The sequence below is a fragment of the Rhinolophus ferrumequinum genome, chromosome 8, assembly GCF_004115265.2.
Source record: "Rhinolophus ferrumequinum isolate MPI-CBG mRhiFer1 chromosome 8, mRhiFer1_v1.p, whole genome shotgun sequence".
Lineage (NCBI taxonomy): Eukaryota > Metazoa > Chordata > Mammalia > Chiroptera > Rhinolophidae > Rhinolophus > Rhinolophus ferrumequinum.
In genome coordinates this window covers 20,345,347-20,363,760 of record NC_046291.1, presented here as the reverse complement: position 1 = coordinate 20,363,760, position 18,414 = coordinate 20,345,347, and the positions used below count along the sequence as shown (strand labels likewise).

Genomic DNA, 18,414 nt, shown 5'->3' with positions numbered 1-18,414 from the left:
TGAGTTAAGAACAAAACTGATATTGAAGATAATTAAAATAGTGATATGGAGGACACATATTAAAGGGCATAATAGAATGTAGAAAAAAAGTAATAACTAAGGCTGTGGAGCTCTAAACTCTTGAAAGCAGATTATTTTTGTTAATGTGGTTTATCATACTGACTGATTTGTGGATGTTGAACTATCCTTGCATTCGTGGAATAAATCCCACTTGATCATGGTGTACATTCTTTTAATGTATTGTTAAATGTGGTTTGCTAATATTTTGTTGAGGATTTTTGCATGTGTGTTCTTCAGGTATATTGGCCTGAAATTTTATTTTTTTGTGGTGTATTTGACTTGTTTTGGTATCAGGATGATGCTGGCCTCATAAAATGAGTTTGGAAGAGTTCCCTCCTAAAATATTTTTTGGATGAGTTTGAGAAGGATTAATATTAAATTTTTGAATGTTTGGTAGAATTCACCAGTGAAGTCGTCTGGTCCTGCGCTGTTGCTTGTTGGGAGATTTTTGATCACTGGTTCAATCTCCTTACTAATAATATCTCTATTTATATTATATATACACATATATATACACATATACACATATACACACACACACACATATATATACACATATACATACACACACACACACACACACACACACACACACACACATTAGGTTGGTACAAAAGTAATTGCAGTTTAAAAGGTTAAAAATAATTGCAAAAAATGCAATTACTTTTGCACCAACCTAATAGATATTTGTACACCCATGTTCATAGGAGAATTGCCCAGAATAGCCAAAAGGTAGAGGCAACCCAAGTGTCCACTGATAGATGAGTGGATAAACAACATATAGTATATACATACAATGAAACATTAGTCAGCCTTAAAAATAAAGGAAATTCTGAAACATGTAACAACATGGCTAAAACTTTCAAAATGCACATCCCATAAAATCAGATATAATAGAAAAAAATCTACCATCACCCTGATTCCTGTAAGTTTTGACCCCATGAACTCTTTTTGTAATTTGATAAAACAAATATCAGGCAAAATAACACATAAGAAGAAATGAAAAAGCCGGGGTTGTTTGATCCCACTGCTGTGAGAACACTCAGTGAACTGGTTGGTACCTGCTGGCTCCCTCTGTCATGTCCCTGCGACTGCTCCAACAAAGATGGCCTCAGGAGTGCAAGCTGCTGATGAAGCGTGTCGCATTTTTTATGACATGAAAGTTCATAAGATTACACACCAGAAAAAATCAAGAAAAGAAAGTTGTAAATTTTTTATTTTTATTTATTTTTGTTGTTGTTGCTTCAGTGCAGACAAAAACTGCACCATTGTTGAAGAAGGTTGGAGATGTTGGGACCATAGCTGATCCTTTCATGCATTTTGTGGGAATGCTTCCTGAGAAAGACTATCATTCTGCTTTGTAGAATGCAAGATTTGACACCAAGGAATCCAGAAAAGAGTTGATTTGTGTGTGTGTGTGTGTGTGTGTGTGTGTGTGTGTGTATGTGTGTGTATGTGTGCACCAGAGCTAGCACCTCTGAAAAGGAAAATGATCTATGTGAGCTCCAGGATTGTAACCAAAAAGAAATTCCAAGGAATAAAACATGAATGTCAAGCAAATGCGCCAGAAGACTTCAATCGGGCTTTCATTGCTGAAAAGTTAGGTGGATCTTTAATTGTAGCCTTGGAAGGATGTCCGGATCCTTAGATCATCATTCAGTGCCACAAATTGAAATCTTCCATGTTTAATGTGTTCTCTTGCTATGTAAGTAAAGCAAATATGTTTAGGCCAGGGTTGCACTGAGGGGGAGCTGTCTTGTCATCTGTTACAGTAAACTAAATATTCTATAAATATGCAGACAGCCCTAAATAAATCTAAAATGACAAAAGGAAAAATGATTTGATTCCATAATGAGAAGCAATAGAGTAGAAATGGACCCATTATATATCAAATATACAGTGTGCTCAGCATATAAAAAATGTATCTAAAGCTATTATTAAAATATGAGCTTAGGCATTAGTGAATGTTCGGGGAAAAATGCAAGTTTAAATCCCAATTTCACCATATAAACAAAAAATGTCAATGAATTAAAGTGTTAAAAGTATACATATATATATATATATACACACACATATATATATATACACACATGTATATATACACACTTTGTGTGTGTGTGTGTGTGTAAAACAAAACATTATTTTATAACAAGAAAAGTACCCCTAATATTAGATTAGATACAAAAGCAGAAGTACAACTTTATATACTGTATAATCCTTTTGTAAAAATATTAAGTAAATATAGCTGACAGAGGAAGAGAGAGAGAGAGAGAGAGAAATCATTTTCTTAAATATACCAAAATCTTACACATATTTTTTTCTGAACTATGTGATTAAAGGTAATTTTTATTTTCTTTGACACTTCTTTACACATTTTCCAAGTACTTTGCAATATACATTTATTTAGTTAATAAGTGAAAAAATAAGCATAATTGAAAATAACAATGCCTTTTTATACCCTAGACAATGTTTGAATTAATTTCATTAAGTGCTTCTTGGCTGCTTGCTCATTTTTCCCCGGTCTTCTGACTACCTTCGCTTTTCTATTTTCGTGTTTTAACTTTATTGCTATGGTATGTGACCTACTATGGCCACCTATGTTCCTGTACTCACCAAGGGAGCATGAGGGGAAGATGAAATTCACACCCTAGCAGTTACATCATTTCTTCTGCTTCCTTCTGGCTCCAAGGTGCTTACAGCTTGTGCAGGTCACCTGAAGCTCTGGGAGAGTCAGTCAGAGCTCACCTTTGGAGCTGGAAGTTTAACTAGACTCAGTAGGTGGTTCTTAGACTCTTTCAACTTTTGAATAGCTTAGTTCAATCTAGTTCTACTTTTTCTGCTTATAAATTCACGTAGTCTTTATTATACTCATGATTTTTACATTAGAACCTGTTATATCATTCAGCATACCTAATATTGCTATTCTTTCTTACAGTCCACTGTAAGAACATAAAAATTGTACTAGATACTATAACTGTTTCACCTCAGACTCTATTCTGTCTGACAAAATTTCCCATCAGCACTTTCTTTATCTTGAACTCATGATGATGTGGCAGTCATCTTATCTATTTATCTCTCCTTTGGTATCCATTAGGAAATTGGTTTTCTGTCACTTTGAATTTTACCCAATAAAACCCCTTAAATACAACAAAGCCAAATTTCAAAGGTAAATAAAAAGATCAAAGAAAAGAGAACAAGAGAGACATGGTAAAATCACAGATGAAATAATTTATAAGATTTTAAAACATTCAGGTACTACCATAGTTACTTGGGGAAAAAAAGACCTTTTATTTGTGATTCTAAGGTCAGTTTTAAATGTACACTTCAGTACAGAAAAATGTAAACCAATAAAGTACTTAAATTAAGCTTTTGAGAAAAAACCAAAGTGTAAAATTTACCTTAATCTCTGTTATGATTACTAAAAAGTGGAGTAAGATAATTATAAATTAAATTGTCAGATTTATTTATATTTATTAGAGCTAGCATCTTGATTTTAGATTAAATATGTAGTGTAGGAGTATAATGTTTTGTGGCTTTATGCACATTTTATTATACACTGAGACGCTGCGTAATCACTGTGTATACTGCGTTTAGGCCAATTTTATGGGACTTGAAGGATAACAGGATTCCTTTAAATGATAATAGGGGTTTATAGTGATTGTGTTTCCTTTATGGCATATCTGATTGATTTATTTAGTGGCCTATTGTTAATTTATTTCAATGTGTAAAGATAGCTAACTTCTGTAATATCCGACACATTATATGAAGTTGTCTACATAGCTGCCTAAATCCACTGATTTACCTACAATTTCAAAATAACTACTTTATTTTAAGTCTGTAGTATTAGGTTTCTGATGATAGAGTAGAAAATTTACTGGGCTTAGATTCAGAATGGAAGTCAAATCCTATGTCCTTGGGCAATGATTTCACTAACCTTCTCCTTTATTTCTCTTCTCCAAGTTACAGAAAGCTGTGAATTTGAAATCGAAAGTCTTAGGTTTAAATCCCGACTCCATCCAGTGTAACTGAATGTTTGACATTGGATATATTTCTTGATTGCTATGCTATGCCCCCTTTTTGTGAAATGGGAATCATATCTATTACCTTAAGCTAAACAAATGAAATAATGAATCTGGAAGTGTTTTGTAAATTGCAGAACTTCATTCTAACTTTTTATGTAGCAAATATATGTTCAGTGCCTATATTTATGCTGAGTTCCCTTTCCCTGGAAATGTTCACATCTTATAGAGGTGGCAGATACAAGTATTGTTCACTCAAGGAGTCAGATAATATACAGATGTGCAAAGTGTTACAGGAGGCTTGCTGAAGAAGCTCTCTAAATAACCACGAGAGACTTGACTAAAGTCGTAGCATTTGAGGGGGGGTTTAAAAAGAGAAGGAAAAGAGCTCCAGAAAGAGGTAGAAACATGATTTTTTGACAGGAGCAAGAAATACCAATGTTGTGAGCGTAGGATATAGAAGGAAATGTGGTGGAAACTGAGGTTCGCAAAGCATTTTGACACAGAGGGCAGAGTCATGGAGGCCAACCGAGTATGGACTTTCTCCTTAGTATAGTATGGAGCCATCAGAGCCTTTTAATGATTCTTTGTGCAGATTAGGGCCAACTGATTCCTACGCATTATATATTTTGCATATACTTTAAATCTTGTGGAAGTAGAAGATGCCACGTAGTTAATCCATAAGACCTGCAATCCTGAATTCAAGGGTCACAGTTTAATGAACTGAGTGCAGGTAAAATTTGGAATAAAAGACATAGTTTAACCAATCTGCTTATAATTATTTAACAGTAAAAAAAAAAATGACACAGTAGTAAAATGTTGACCGTCAGGTAATCCTCAAAGTTTATAACAGTACACTACTGATGAAAATGGCTGGGCAACCTCTCTGTTAATAGGATCTGAAGGCATAGTGCTTTAGGAAAAAGTGCATTCTGGCCTCAGAAATATTGGGTAGATGTCCTTCTTCCATGTATATTCATGAACCTAGGCAATTCATATAATGTGTGCATGCATATGTTTATCGTACATAATGTATGTGTGCTGAATGAATATATGGTACATAGTACTTTTACCCATTAAGTTTGCATAATTACCCCTTCCGCTCATAACACTGACAGAACTAGCCTAATTTTCATTAAGCATGGCTACAGTTTTCCTACACTAATCATACTAATGCCATACTTGTTTTGATACCCAAGGAAGTAATTAGGTTGTTTCAGTGATAGTGAATATCCTATGTGTATTAACAAATTGGTACATGTTTTATTTCATCTTTCATTTAATATAATCAACAGATAGAAATCCTCGTCAACTAGCTAACAATTAAAATAAGCATCCTTTTCCCTAAACTTATTTAGTTTATTATTTGAAAACATGATATTAATAAATTTGCAAAGATACTAATTAACAATTTTCAAGAAAAAATTCAGTTGTGGATATTCGAAATCTAAGTATAGTAAGAGCAACTTTTCAATCTTAACAATTGCATCATTGGTGCAAGACTGCATATTGCTAATTGAATTCAGTATTTTCTTTATTTTCACATTTAATGAATATGTTAAACCCTTTTTAAAAATACTGATGATTTATGGAATATTCATATATTTGAAACTTAATTATAAAAGTCCTTAGAAATTATATCTGCCATCATCTGCTTATGTGACTATTACATACACCATTTGAATGTAAAATTAATGAACTATATATTTTTTAATTATGGATATCTATCTATATCTATATAGATATAGATATAGATATGTATACACACACACACACACACACACAGGGGTGCCAAAAAATGTATACAAGTGGACACTTTAGTCAATGTTGCTCAAGCAGTAGTTCAATGTAATCAGAAGTGTCTGGACGCTGAAGGTAGCCACTTTGAGCACCTCTCGTAATTTCAGAAGTCAAATGTGACTTGTATTCATCTTTTGTTATCAGTATATATTGAATATTACAATTTTAAGACAGTTTTCCTTTCTTACAATGTATATACATTTTTTTGGCTCTCTCCCTCCCCCCCATGTATATAGACAGACAGACAGAAAGACAGACATATATACATACATACGTATTTATGTATGTATGTATGCATGTATGTATGTATATATATGTATATATATACGTGCATACATATATATGTAGGTATGTGTGTGTGTGTGTATATATATATATATATATATATATATATATATATACCATGTTTCCCTGAAAATGAGACCTAATAGGAAAATAAGCCCTAGCATGATTTTTCAGGATTATATCCCCTGAGCATAAGCCCTAATGTGTCTTTTGGAGCAAAAATTAATATAAGACCCGGTCTCATTTTTGGGGACACATGATATGACATTTGCCATGTTAATCATTTTTAAGTGTACAGCTTGCAGTGATACTAATTACAGTGCTGAATAACCGTCACCATAATCTATTTCAAAATTTTTCATCATCTCAAACAGAAACTGTATCTCAAAAAAGTCAAAATATAGAATTATCATATGATCCAACAATTCCACTTCTAAATATGTATTTAACAGAATTGAAAGCAGTGACTCAGAGCAATAGTGGTACACATTCCCATGTTTGACTTCTTGAGGAACCGCCGAAATGTTTTACACAAGGACTACACTATTTTACATCTCTGCCAGCAATGTACAAGGGTTCCATTTTTTTCATCTCCTTGCTATCATGCATAATTCCTAATGACTAAAGATATTAATCATTTTTTCATGTGCTTATTGGCCATTCGTATGTCATCTTTGGAGAAATATCTATTTAAGACCTTTTCACACTTTAAAATTGGGTTGTTATTTTGGTGTTGAGTTGTAGTTCGTTTTTTAAAGTTTTTTTTAAATTTACTGGGGTGACATTGGTTAGTAAAATTATATAAGTTTTATGTATACAATTCTATAATACATCATCTATATACGAGTTCGAACAATTAAGTTCGCAAACTCATCCTAGAAAAAGTGCTACATACCTCATTGCTGAATATCACTATTGTCACCTCTGAAGTGCTCCCCTTGGGAAGCTTTGCACTGATGCCAGCGCCTAATCCATCCTTCAAAGAATTCCATCCTTGGAACTCTTTTTCTAGAATGGCCATCAGAACTGTTTTTGTATTATCCTTGATGTCCTGAATGTCATCAAAAGTCTCCTTTCAATATTTCCTTTATCTTTGGGTAAAGAAAGAAGTCATTGGGGGTCAGATCAGGTGAGTAGGGAGGGTGTTCCAATACAGTTATTTGTTTACTGGCTAAAAACTCCCTCACACACAGTGCCGTGTGAGCTGGTGCATTGTCATCATGCAAGAGCAATGAATTATTGCTCTTGTTCAGGTTGTCTAACTTTTTCACGCAGCCTTTTCAGCATTTCCAAATAGTATACTTGGTTAACCGTTTGTCCAGGTGGTACAAATTCATAATGAATAATCCTTCTGATTCTAAAAAAGGTTAGCAACAGCACTGCAACAAGTTCGCGAACTTCATTTTCACACCTTGTATTGCATTATGTGTTCACCATCCAGAGTCTGTTCCCCCTTCACCACCATATATTTGACCCTCTTTCCCTCTGGTAACCACTAAACTATGGTCTGTGTCTACGAGTTTTTTTTGTTGTTGTTGTTTTTCCCTTTTGTTTTTGTTTTACTTTGTTGCTTTTTGTCTTAGTTTGTTGCTTTCAGTTTTATATCCGAGATATGAGTGAAGTCATGTGGTTCTCAACTGTTTGTGTCTGACTTGTTTTGCTAAGCTTGATATTCTCAAGATCTATCCATGTTTTAACAAATGGCAGTATTTCATCTTATGGCTGAGTGATATTCCATTATATATATATTTATCTAATCATCTATTGAAGTACACTTTTGTTGTTTCCATGTCTTGGCCACCATGAGTAATACTGCAGTGAAGCTAGGGGTTCTTAATATATTCTGGATATTAATCCCTTGTGTAGCTGCCAGACAGGCTAGAATAGACAAGCACAATAACATGTTTATAAGATTGGTTCTGCTCTCTCCAGAACCAGGGACTACAGTTCCACACTGGGAATATGGGCTTCCATCTTTGGGACTGCTGCCAAACCAGGGAGGGGGTCAGGTAAGAGTAAGTAAGAATGCCACAACTCTTTCCTAACCTTTTTAAGTTGTCTTTTTCTTGATTCAGCATTTGCTTGGTTGCTGTAATCCTTTGACTATGCATTCTAAAGTTCTGACAAAGTTGGTTCTGACAGTTTCTGCTTGTTTTCAATGATTTTGTGAAGAGATAGGTGTTTGAAGCTGCCTGGTCTACCATTTTGCTGATATCACACCCTGTACTATAGTTTTATATTCTAACTAGAGTCAGTGGAATTAGTAAGTACCTGAGAATTATATGACAGGCATTGTAATAAGTTGTATAGCAGACATACAGGTGGAAGACTGGCCCTCAAGGAATTTAGAAACTCGTATGACTTGCATATAAATTTCTATTACACAAGGTAATTTATGACCTGCAATAAAGCAAGGTATTGCGATAGGATTAATAATGATAACTTTTAAGGTGGACTTTGCAGGTTAAGTGGGATTTTTATTGTTGGAAATAATGGGGAGAAAAGGCTCAGCTGTGACAGTATGAGTGCAATACAAGAAATGAGATAAACAGAGAAGTATCCTGTTTTATGGGTATGTAGGCTATTTGTAGAGTTTTGATGGAAGATAGAGACAGATGATAAATACTTTTATATTTTAGTCAAAGGGCAATGAAAATAAAAACTTTTAAGGAAAGAAATACTAAGATTAAAGCTATCGCTTCAGAAGTTTAGTTTGACAATGATGTATAGAATGAATTGAAAACCTGAAAGCAATGTGTTGGTTTAAGATGAGTATATTTTTCTTAGTAGCTGAATTCCTTTCTTTTGTATATGAGTAATTAAGAATTATGTTTCATTTGGAAAATTTATGTAAATCAATAGCTTAAAAATTCCAGTGTATTTTATAGAACAAATGAAAGCCATTTCTAGTGTTTAGTTATTAATCTATCACAAACTTTGCATTTACATCTAACACAATGCAATAAATATATTAAGCCTATATTTTGCAATAAGAATTTAGATTCTCTATTGAATATTGTTCATAACAATAGCAGGCATATTTTCTTCCTATTATGAAATAATTTTTCATTGATTAAGTGTCCATTACACTGACTTTAAAGACCAATGTTGAAGTGTGTACAGAATTTTCAGTGCCTTCTAATTATAGTATTTTGGCTTCCTATTTAGGAATACATAGTATTTTCTATTTAAAAATATTCTAAAATATTAATTCTATACCATAAGTCTATGTCAACTAACAACATGCTTTATTTATGGCATGACTTCTAGTTTCTTTTTAATTCCCTATATGTTTTATCTACATGGATGCTTAATAAATGTTTTTTCTGACAATCAAATATTAAGCAACTTTCTTAGTAAAATTTCCCCATAGCTATAGTGAAAATAATTTCCTGTGCTTTGATTATTTAATAGTAATTAATCCAAAATAGTGTCCAAACCATCTCTGTCCCAACACTTTATAGTACTGAGCAACTGAACATAACTATGACAAAAATACTAAGTATCTCTTCCGTGACCAGGTGTTTTTTGTTTTGTTTTGTTTTTTCTGTATTTTATGGCTGCCTCCCATCTGTAGCAGTTTGTTATAAGGCCTAATAAGGACTAAAATAGATTAATCTGTCCCAGGACAGACTGAAAGAAAAAATAATTTCCGAGTAGTATATAGTATCAGCAAGGTTCATCTCAGCCATTCAAAATTGGTAGAATGCACATCATCTGTTGTTCATCACCCATAGTTAATGCAACTAAAATGTCCTCCATGGAATGACACTGAGACCTCACCAGAGATAATAAGTATTAATGTATAAAAACAATATATAAGGACCTTATCTAGTAGACCCTCAGAAATTACATATGAGTTACTTCACGTCCAAGATAGTGATCGGGCCTGTGAATTTTACTCTCTGCTTAAAGTTTATCATTACAACGGCAAAGGAAAGGAAAAGAGAAAATATATATTCCTACCAAAACTGGGAAAATTCATCATCCAAATGCTACAAACGTTGAGGACTTTTGTAAAATGTAGCTTATCTAAAACCAGAGCGGAAGAGGAAAATTAAATAAGCCTATATAATATTACATACATAAATATATACTTGTACCTACATACATACAACGAAAACAAGAGATTGCGACTCAGGAATTCCATACCTAGTCTGTCATTGGCTAAAAGATACCTGTTCTTCATGCAAACATTTCTAAAAATATCCCAGCCAACTTAGAAATTAATTAAAATTAAAACATTAAAAATTTGAATGAAACAAAGAGTGATAAAAACAGGAGAATGTAGTACTAAGTGCATATTTATTATTAATATGGATATTAAATTTCAAGAAATATTAAATAGTTCATAAGAAAATAAAAATAGAATAAAATAATAATGTGGAACAAATGTCCAAGATTTCTCTAAAAAACCTAATGGAGTTTGAGGGGTTTGGAGAAAAAGATGTAAAACATAATAATCACATTCCATGAAGAGAAATAAATATTTATTATTTTTTCTTGACCACTAAAGGAAATATTTGTAACTTTTTAATTATTACAGAAGACAGAAACAAAGTTCAAATCAATATAATAAATGAAAGAAAATATTTTTTAAAAAATAAAGAAAAAGGAAAGTAAAAAAAAAATAAATAAAATGACCAATGATAGCATTAGCTATTACAATATATACGATTATGTTAAACTTTCTTAAAATCCAGGAAGTTTCAGTTTTTGTCAATAAATAACTAAATTTACTTATTTAAAAACCCACCTAAACATCATGACACCCAAGGTTTCAAAACATGAGGCAAATGCAATTAAAAAAATTATGTCTAAATATCAATATCAAAGTACATTTCAAGGAAATAGAATAAATAGTATAAGAAAGATACTTAAATAAATACCATTTAAAATCCACAATACAGCTCATTATACTATGAGCCAGTTTTTATTGAGTGCTTCCTATATGCCTGGCTTTATTCTAAATGCTTATAAGTGGCTGCTCAAGTAACTCACACAATAGCCTGTTAATTAGGGACCGTTATTGCCATTGTACCTGTTTTATAAATGGGAAAACTGAGACAGATAAATTAAGAAATTTGCCTTGCCATGTAAGCAGCAAATGGTAGAGCTGGGATTTGAATCCATTCACTTAGGCTCTGGAGACTTTGGCCTTAATTGTTACATAATATTGTCTCCTTTCGTAACAGTTGTCAACCATCAGCTACCAGAGTAAGATATCATTTAAAAAAAGGATCTGTATGAACATCGACAAAACTACCATTATCATAATAATGATGTTCAAATAATAATGTTCTATTTTCTAAGTCTTCAATAAATCAAAAAAGGTAAAATCAATAAAAAGTCAGACTTTAAATATACAAAATAACAAGATATCTATGTGTATATATCTACACAGACATATAAATATGTAGATAGATATATACATATAAAACTTTCTACATTAAAAACAAATCACATATATCATTCTCAAATACCTATAGAAGAGTTACAAAGGTGATAAAGATGATGTCCTAGAATATAAAGTTTATATTAAAATTCTTCCAACATTAGAAATATACATGCTACAGTCTCAGGTCCTGCTGACATAAAACTAGAAATTAATAACAAAATGTTAAATCAAATATTTAATCATATAACAATTTAATAACAATCAAATCTAAGAGACCTTTAGAATGTAAGTATATATTTGTTAATTAATGAAGGGAAGTGACAATATTACATAGCACACTGCAAATGCTGATAAGAAAACAGTTTTCAAAGAAATGCATTTATAACTAAGATAGAATATAAACAAACAAATAAACAAATAAATAAAAGTAACATAGTTGATAATCTAGAGGAAAAAACAAAATTAACCTATTAATATATTAGAAAAGAAAATTTGGTAAATTCCAGAATGGATCTTTTGTGGGGGAGAGGAATAAATTCCATCACAATAGGCTAAAAGATAAAACAAAACAAAAAATCCCTGGAATATCTAAAAAAGGAGAGAGAAAGACAGAACTAAAGATGACAATTTCAGTATCTTTTATAAATTAATCTCAGAAGTGACATACCACCACTTTTCACATCTTCTGTCAGTCATGAGCACAACTCTGGTACAATGTGAGAGGGAATACCAGGAGATCTTTGGGGGCCTCTTAGAGGTTGGCTACCACCGTACACCCTCTGGTACCCAACGAGTCATGTCCCTCTTTTAGTTCTTTATAAGGAATTATATTTTACAATACAGGAAATTTTGTCACAAGGAAGCTAAGAATCTTATCCAAGATACTGCTATTAAGACAACTGAGATTAACCCAAGTCTTCTGACATAAAACCTCGTGGCTTTTCTCTTGCTATAAAAGAGATTCCTTGGAGGTCTATTACTGTGTGCAGTACAGTTTTCCAGCATTCATAATATTCCTATACTACTGAGCTTTTGAAATTGTCTTGACCATCTTTTTCCAGCTTTGCTTTATCCTCTAGCCTTCAATTTACCCTCTTCTATGTCTTACTGGTATAAATATCCCAGACTGACAATATTTTTCTCTGCTTTCCCAGACTACTCTTTTTGTTTGCAATATTGCAATAGACATACACTGTATATGACATAACCAGACCTATTAGAATTACATGAAAAGTGAAGAGTAAATACTTGCAATGTGAAAACATGTGGGTCTTTCCAGCATTATTCTGCTTGGACTGCCATAACAAAATACTACAGTCTGGATAGCATAAACAACATAAATTTATTTCTCTTAGTTCTGGAGGTCGGAAGTCCAAGATATAGGTTCAAACTAATTTGATTTCTGGTGATGGCTTTCTTCCTCGCTTGCAGGTGGTTACCCTCTCTCTCTTTCCTCACATAGTGGAGAGAGTCAGCAAGCTCTCTGGTGTCTCTTGTAAAAAAAACTAATCCTATTAATCATAGACCTATCCTTATGACCTCATTTAACCTTGATTATTTCTTTACTCCATATGGTCACATTAGGTGTTAGGGCTTCAACATATGAATGATGGGGATGGGGACACACAATCCATTGAGTTCTTAGATTTCCTGAGGAGAAAATGTTGTGCTTGGATTTTGAAATAATAGCTTTCAAGGGGCATTTTTTTTCCCCAAAGAGACTTGTGGTTATTTACATTATTTTTCTCGATATTAGTCCAGACAGTGAGATTTTAATATATCTGTGTTCCCGATAAGTAAGCTGTTCACAATATATGGAGGTTCATTATTGCTGTTATTTTAGAAAAATATATTTCCTGAGTTTCAAGTTCTAAAAAGATTCTTGTTTACATTTTATATTGCACATTGCAGTTTAAAACACCTTTCTTTTAAAGGAAAATTGTCAAAATTCACCTGCATAAGAGATTGATAGTAATGAAGTAAAATTAAAAAAAAATGAAAATAGCATTACCTAAAGGTAGACTTAAATTTGTTTCACTCACCTAAGTAGCTCCTTATTAGAGGGTCATATTGAATTTATATTAATATAAAGAATACAAAAATCCATAGTGATTTAATTATTATACAAGGCCGTTGATAAACTGTCATAGATTGTCTATGCATTTCTCAACATTCCCTTTCTAGACATACATACACACATGCTCACAATAATCGAATGGCTTATTTGATGACCATATTTGAAGTAAACCAATTTAATTCATGAAAGATCCAGTTTTTGAATTAATATTTGAGTTTCTGATTTTATTACATTTCAAAAATACTTTGTTTATACTGTTTTATGGAAAACGTGAAGCTTACAACAGAGAGCTAGACAAGCTATTGAATATATTAAAGTTAATAACTAATGCATGTTATAGCCTAACTATAAGAAGTATGTTCTTAGTTATATGTAATAGTAACATTAGAGATCCAGCTAGTATTATATTCAATTTGTACCAACTTATGTTACATTTAGCAACCTATTTTCTGAAGTCAGTAAAGGAAGGAATTACTTTAACAGTGATTTTAAGAATAAATAAGAAGCCACCATGCTTCCATGTTTTGATCCATTAGTCTGCAATCGGTTTTTATTGCAATTAAAATCTGCACACATTCTCTCTCTAATTCCTTCTCAGTGACAAGTTAATTGTCAAGTGGGTTAATTACATTCTCTGTTATATCATTTTTTCTAATGAATTCAAATGTTGTCTTAGTAACTGAAAATAACTTGAAGATGCTTTTGTATTTTAGAATTATTTACAACAAAGTTTTGAAGTACTGGTTAGCTCTAAAAAGGAACTTATAACAATGAGTATTTGGTAATAAAATATATCTTCCATTAAAGAAAACAAATAGAGAGATGTCATAAAAATGGCGGTGTGAGGTGAGCCTCTGTAAAGCTCCCCTAGAATTTACAACTAATCGAACAACAATAACTCCACAAAGGACTCCCTGCACAGCAGACAGGCAAGACGAAGAGGCCCACTACTGAATTCACCTAAAGGTGGGCGAATCACGCGAGCTGGGGAGGAGGGAAGGGAGAAGTGCGGAGACGGAGACAAGCAGATGCATGGGCACAGAACGCAGACCTGGCTCAGTGCTCCGAGCTCAGTGCATCCCGGAACTACCGCAGCTGCGGGAGAGGGAAGAACTCGGACTGCTGGGGCTCCGCTTATGGCCTACAGGGCTGAGGGGGCAGCATATAACACGGCTAAACCCAAAGATCATGTCAGAGACCTCAGAGAAAAGACTGAGGGAAGAAGGCTGAAAACAGTGATTTAAGCCCTCACTGCTGAGCAGAGAACAGAAGCCTTAGGCACTGAGACTAGCCGCCCCCTTCCTATCCTCCCAGAGCTTGCCCCGCCCCCACCTGCCCAGTGCTAGAAGCGGAACACTAGCAGTGTCAGATCAAAAGAACAGAATATTTGCTGTTCTGAGAACTGTGGACCGCAGACACAGATTTACAGCCCAACTAGTTCCGGCAAAGGGGAGGGAACTGTGGAAGCAGGACCAGCTGTGGTGGTGGTGGCCACAATTGGTCTGGGCCACCTATCACAACTCACCCCGCCCCTGGCCCCACCTATTTGGCGGATCCCTGCAGGAGTAAACAGAACTGCTGAAACATATGGGCTCTGAATCTGGTGCAGGAAGATCTTTGGAACTTCAAAAGCTCTTCGCATACCCACAGGGACACTGCACCCTGTGACCCAGGCGAACTATTAACAGAGGAGAAGCCTGTCTCCCAGGGAATCCCCCCATTGTGTGAGAAGCTGGAATAGTGCAGAGAAAACATAGCACTACCGTATGAGAGAGAAAAAAAAGGCTGCTGTCGGAGAGAAAATAAAACACTCTACCAACAAGTACTGGAAAACAAAAGAAAGACCTCTTCCTATCAACCTGTTGCAGAAGCCATTCCTGTAGATGTCTAGGAAGAGAAATAATAAATCAGTAATTGCCATGAATAACCAAGGCAACAAGACAGCTCAGAAAGAAAGTAAAAAGTCTCCAGAAAAGGAACTTAAAGATATGGAAATATGTGACTTAAATGACAGAGAATTCAAGATTGCAGTTCTGAAAAAACTCAACGAGATGCAAGAAAACACAGAAAGGCAGTTTAATAAACTCAGAAACACAAAGAACAACATGAGCATTTTACGAAAGATATTGAAATTTTAAAAAAGAACCAAATAGAATTTCTGGAGATTAAAAACTCAATAGAAGAAATTAAGAATGAAATAACCAGCTTAGGTAGTAGAGTTGACCAGATGGAGGAAAGAATCAGTGACATCGAAGATAGAAACCTGGAAATTACACAGATGGAAGAAGAAAGAGCCTTGAGACTTAAAAGAAATGAAAGAACTCTACAAGAGCTTTCTGACTCCATCAGAAAGAGCAATATAAGAATAATGGGCATACCAGAAGGAGAAGAAAGAGAGAAGGGAACAGAGAATATATTCAAACAAATTGTTGATGAGAACTTCCCAAACTTGTGGACAGAACTGGATCCTCAAATCCAAGAAGCAAATAGAACACCTAATTACCTCAATCCCAACAGGCCTTCTTCAAGGCACATTGTGTTGAAGCTGTCTAAAATCAACGACAAAGAAAGAATCCTCAAGGCAGCCAGGGAAAAGAAGACGGTAACCTACAAAGGAAAGCCCATTAGATTATCATCAGATTTTTCAGCAGAAACTCTACAAACCAGGAGGGAGTGGAACCAAATGTTCAAACTATTGAAAGAGAGAAATTATGAGCCAAGAATAATATATCCAGCAAAGATATCCTTTAGATATGAATGAGGAATAAAGACCTTTCCAGACATACAGAAGCTGAGGGAATTTTCTAATACACGACCTGCACTACAAGAAATACTAAAGGAGGCTATTCGACCACCATCAACAGGGACAATTTGTGGCAACCAAAACATAAAAAGGGGGAGAGTAAAGGCCTGAACCGGAATATGGGAATGAGAAAGTAAGCGTGCTGAAGAAAATGAATACTCTAAATATCAAACTTTCTTTTACATAAACTTAAGGGTAACCACTCAAAAAAAAATCCAGAACTGAAATATATACTGTAATAAAAGAAGAAACAGAGGGAAACATCATAGAATACCACCACACAGAAATAATAGACAACAACAAAAAGGCAAAAAAACAATGGAGACACAGCCTTACCAGAAACCTAAAGATAGAATGATAGGAAATCCTCATATATCAATAATCACCCTAAATGTAAATGGATTGAACTCACCAATAAAAAGGCACAGAGTAGCAGATTGGATCAAAAAACTAAACCCAACCATATGCTGTCTCCAAGAGACACATCTCAGCTACAAGGACAAGCATAGACTCAAAATGAAAGGGTGGAAATTGACACTCCAAGCAAATAGTACCCAGAGGAAATCAAGTGTAGCCATAATGATATCAGATGAAACAGACTTCAGGGTGAAAAATATAACAAGAGACAAAGATGGACATTTCATAACGGTAAAGGGGACTATACAACAAGAAGACATAACAGTCATCAATATTTATGCCCCCAATCAGGGAGCACCAAAATATACCAAGCGACTACTAACAGAACTAAAGGGAGAAATTGACCAGAACACAATTTTACTAGGGGATTTAAATACATCATTGACAGCTATGGATAGATCATCCAATAAGAAAATAAATAACGAAATAGCCCTAAAGACACATTAGATGAAATGGACATAATTGACATATATAGAGCACATCATCCTAAAACATCAGACTATACATTATTTTCTAGTGTACATGGAACATTCTCAAGGATAGACCATATATTGGGACATAAAATCAGCCTCAGCAAATTTAAGAAGATTGAAATCATACCAAGCATATTCTCTGATCACAAGGCTTTGAAATTGGATATCAACTGCAAAAAGAAAGCAGGAAAAAACACAAATACATGGAGATTAAACAACATACTTTTAAAGAACGACTGGGTCAAAGAAGAAATTAGAGGACAGATCAAAAGATACATAGAAACAAATGACAATGAAAATACATCCTACCAAAATTTTTGGGATGCAGTGAAAACAGTTTTAAGAGGGAAATTTATATCATTACAGGCCTATCTCAAGAAACAAGAAAAATCCCAAATAAATAACCTCATGTTACACCTTAAAGAACTAGAAAAAGAAGAACAAGTGAAACCCAAGGTCAGCAGAAGAAAGGAAATAACAAAAATCAGAGCAGAACTAATTGAAATGGAGAACAAAAAGACAATAGAAAAAATTAATGTGACAAAGAGCTGGTTCTTTGAAAAGATTAACAAAATTGACAAACCCTTGGCTAGACTCACTAAGATAAAAAGAGAGAAGACACTAATTAACAAAATCAGAAATGAAAAAGGGGAAGTTATCAGGGACACCACAGAAATACAAAGGATCATCCAAGAATACTATGAAGGACTGTATGCCACCAAATTCAATAACCTAGAAGAAATGGACAAGTTCTTAGAAACATATAGCCTTCTAAGGCTGAACCATGAAGAACTGGAAAATCTAAACAGACCGATCACCAGTAACGAAATTGGATCAGTCATCCAAAACCTTCCCGAAAGCAAAAGTCCGGGACCAGCTGGCTTCACTAGTGAATTCTACCAAACCTTCAAAGAGGATCTAATACTAATCCTGTTCAAACTCTTCTAAAAAGTTCAAGAAGAGACAGTACTCCCTAACTCATTTTATGAAGCCGACATTACCCTGATACCAAAACCTGGTAAGGACAACACAAAAAAAGAAAACCACAGACCAATATCTCTGATGAATACAGATGCAAAAAT

The 18,414-nt window shown here is 34.0% G+C and overlaps 1 protein-coding gene and 1 pseudogene across 1 annotated transcript in view; both read left to right on the top strand.

Annotated features, from left to right (window-relative positions):
- SPAG16 (sperm associated antigen 16) overlaps positions 1 to 18,414 on the top strand; it is a 759,782-nt gene that overhangs the window by 413,490 nt on the left and 327,878 nt on the right. The window lies entirely within an intron of this gene.
- On the top strand, positions 1,166 to 1,708 carry LOC117025901 (destrin-like; annotated as a pseudogene).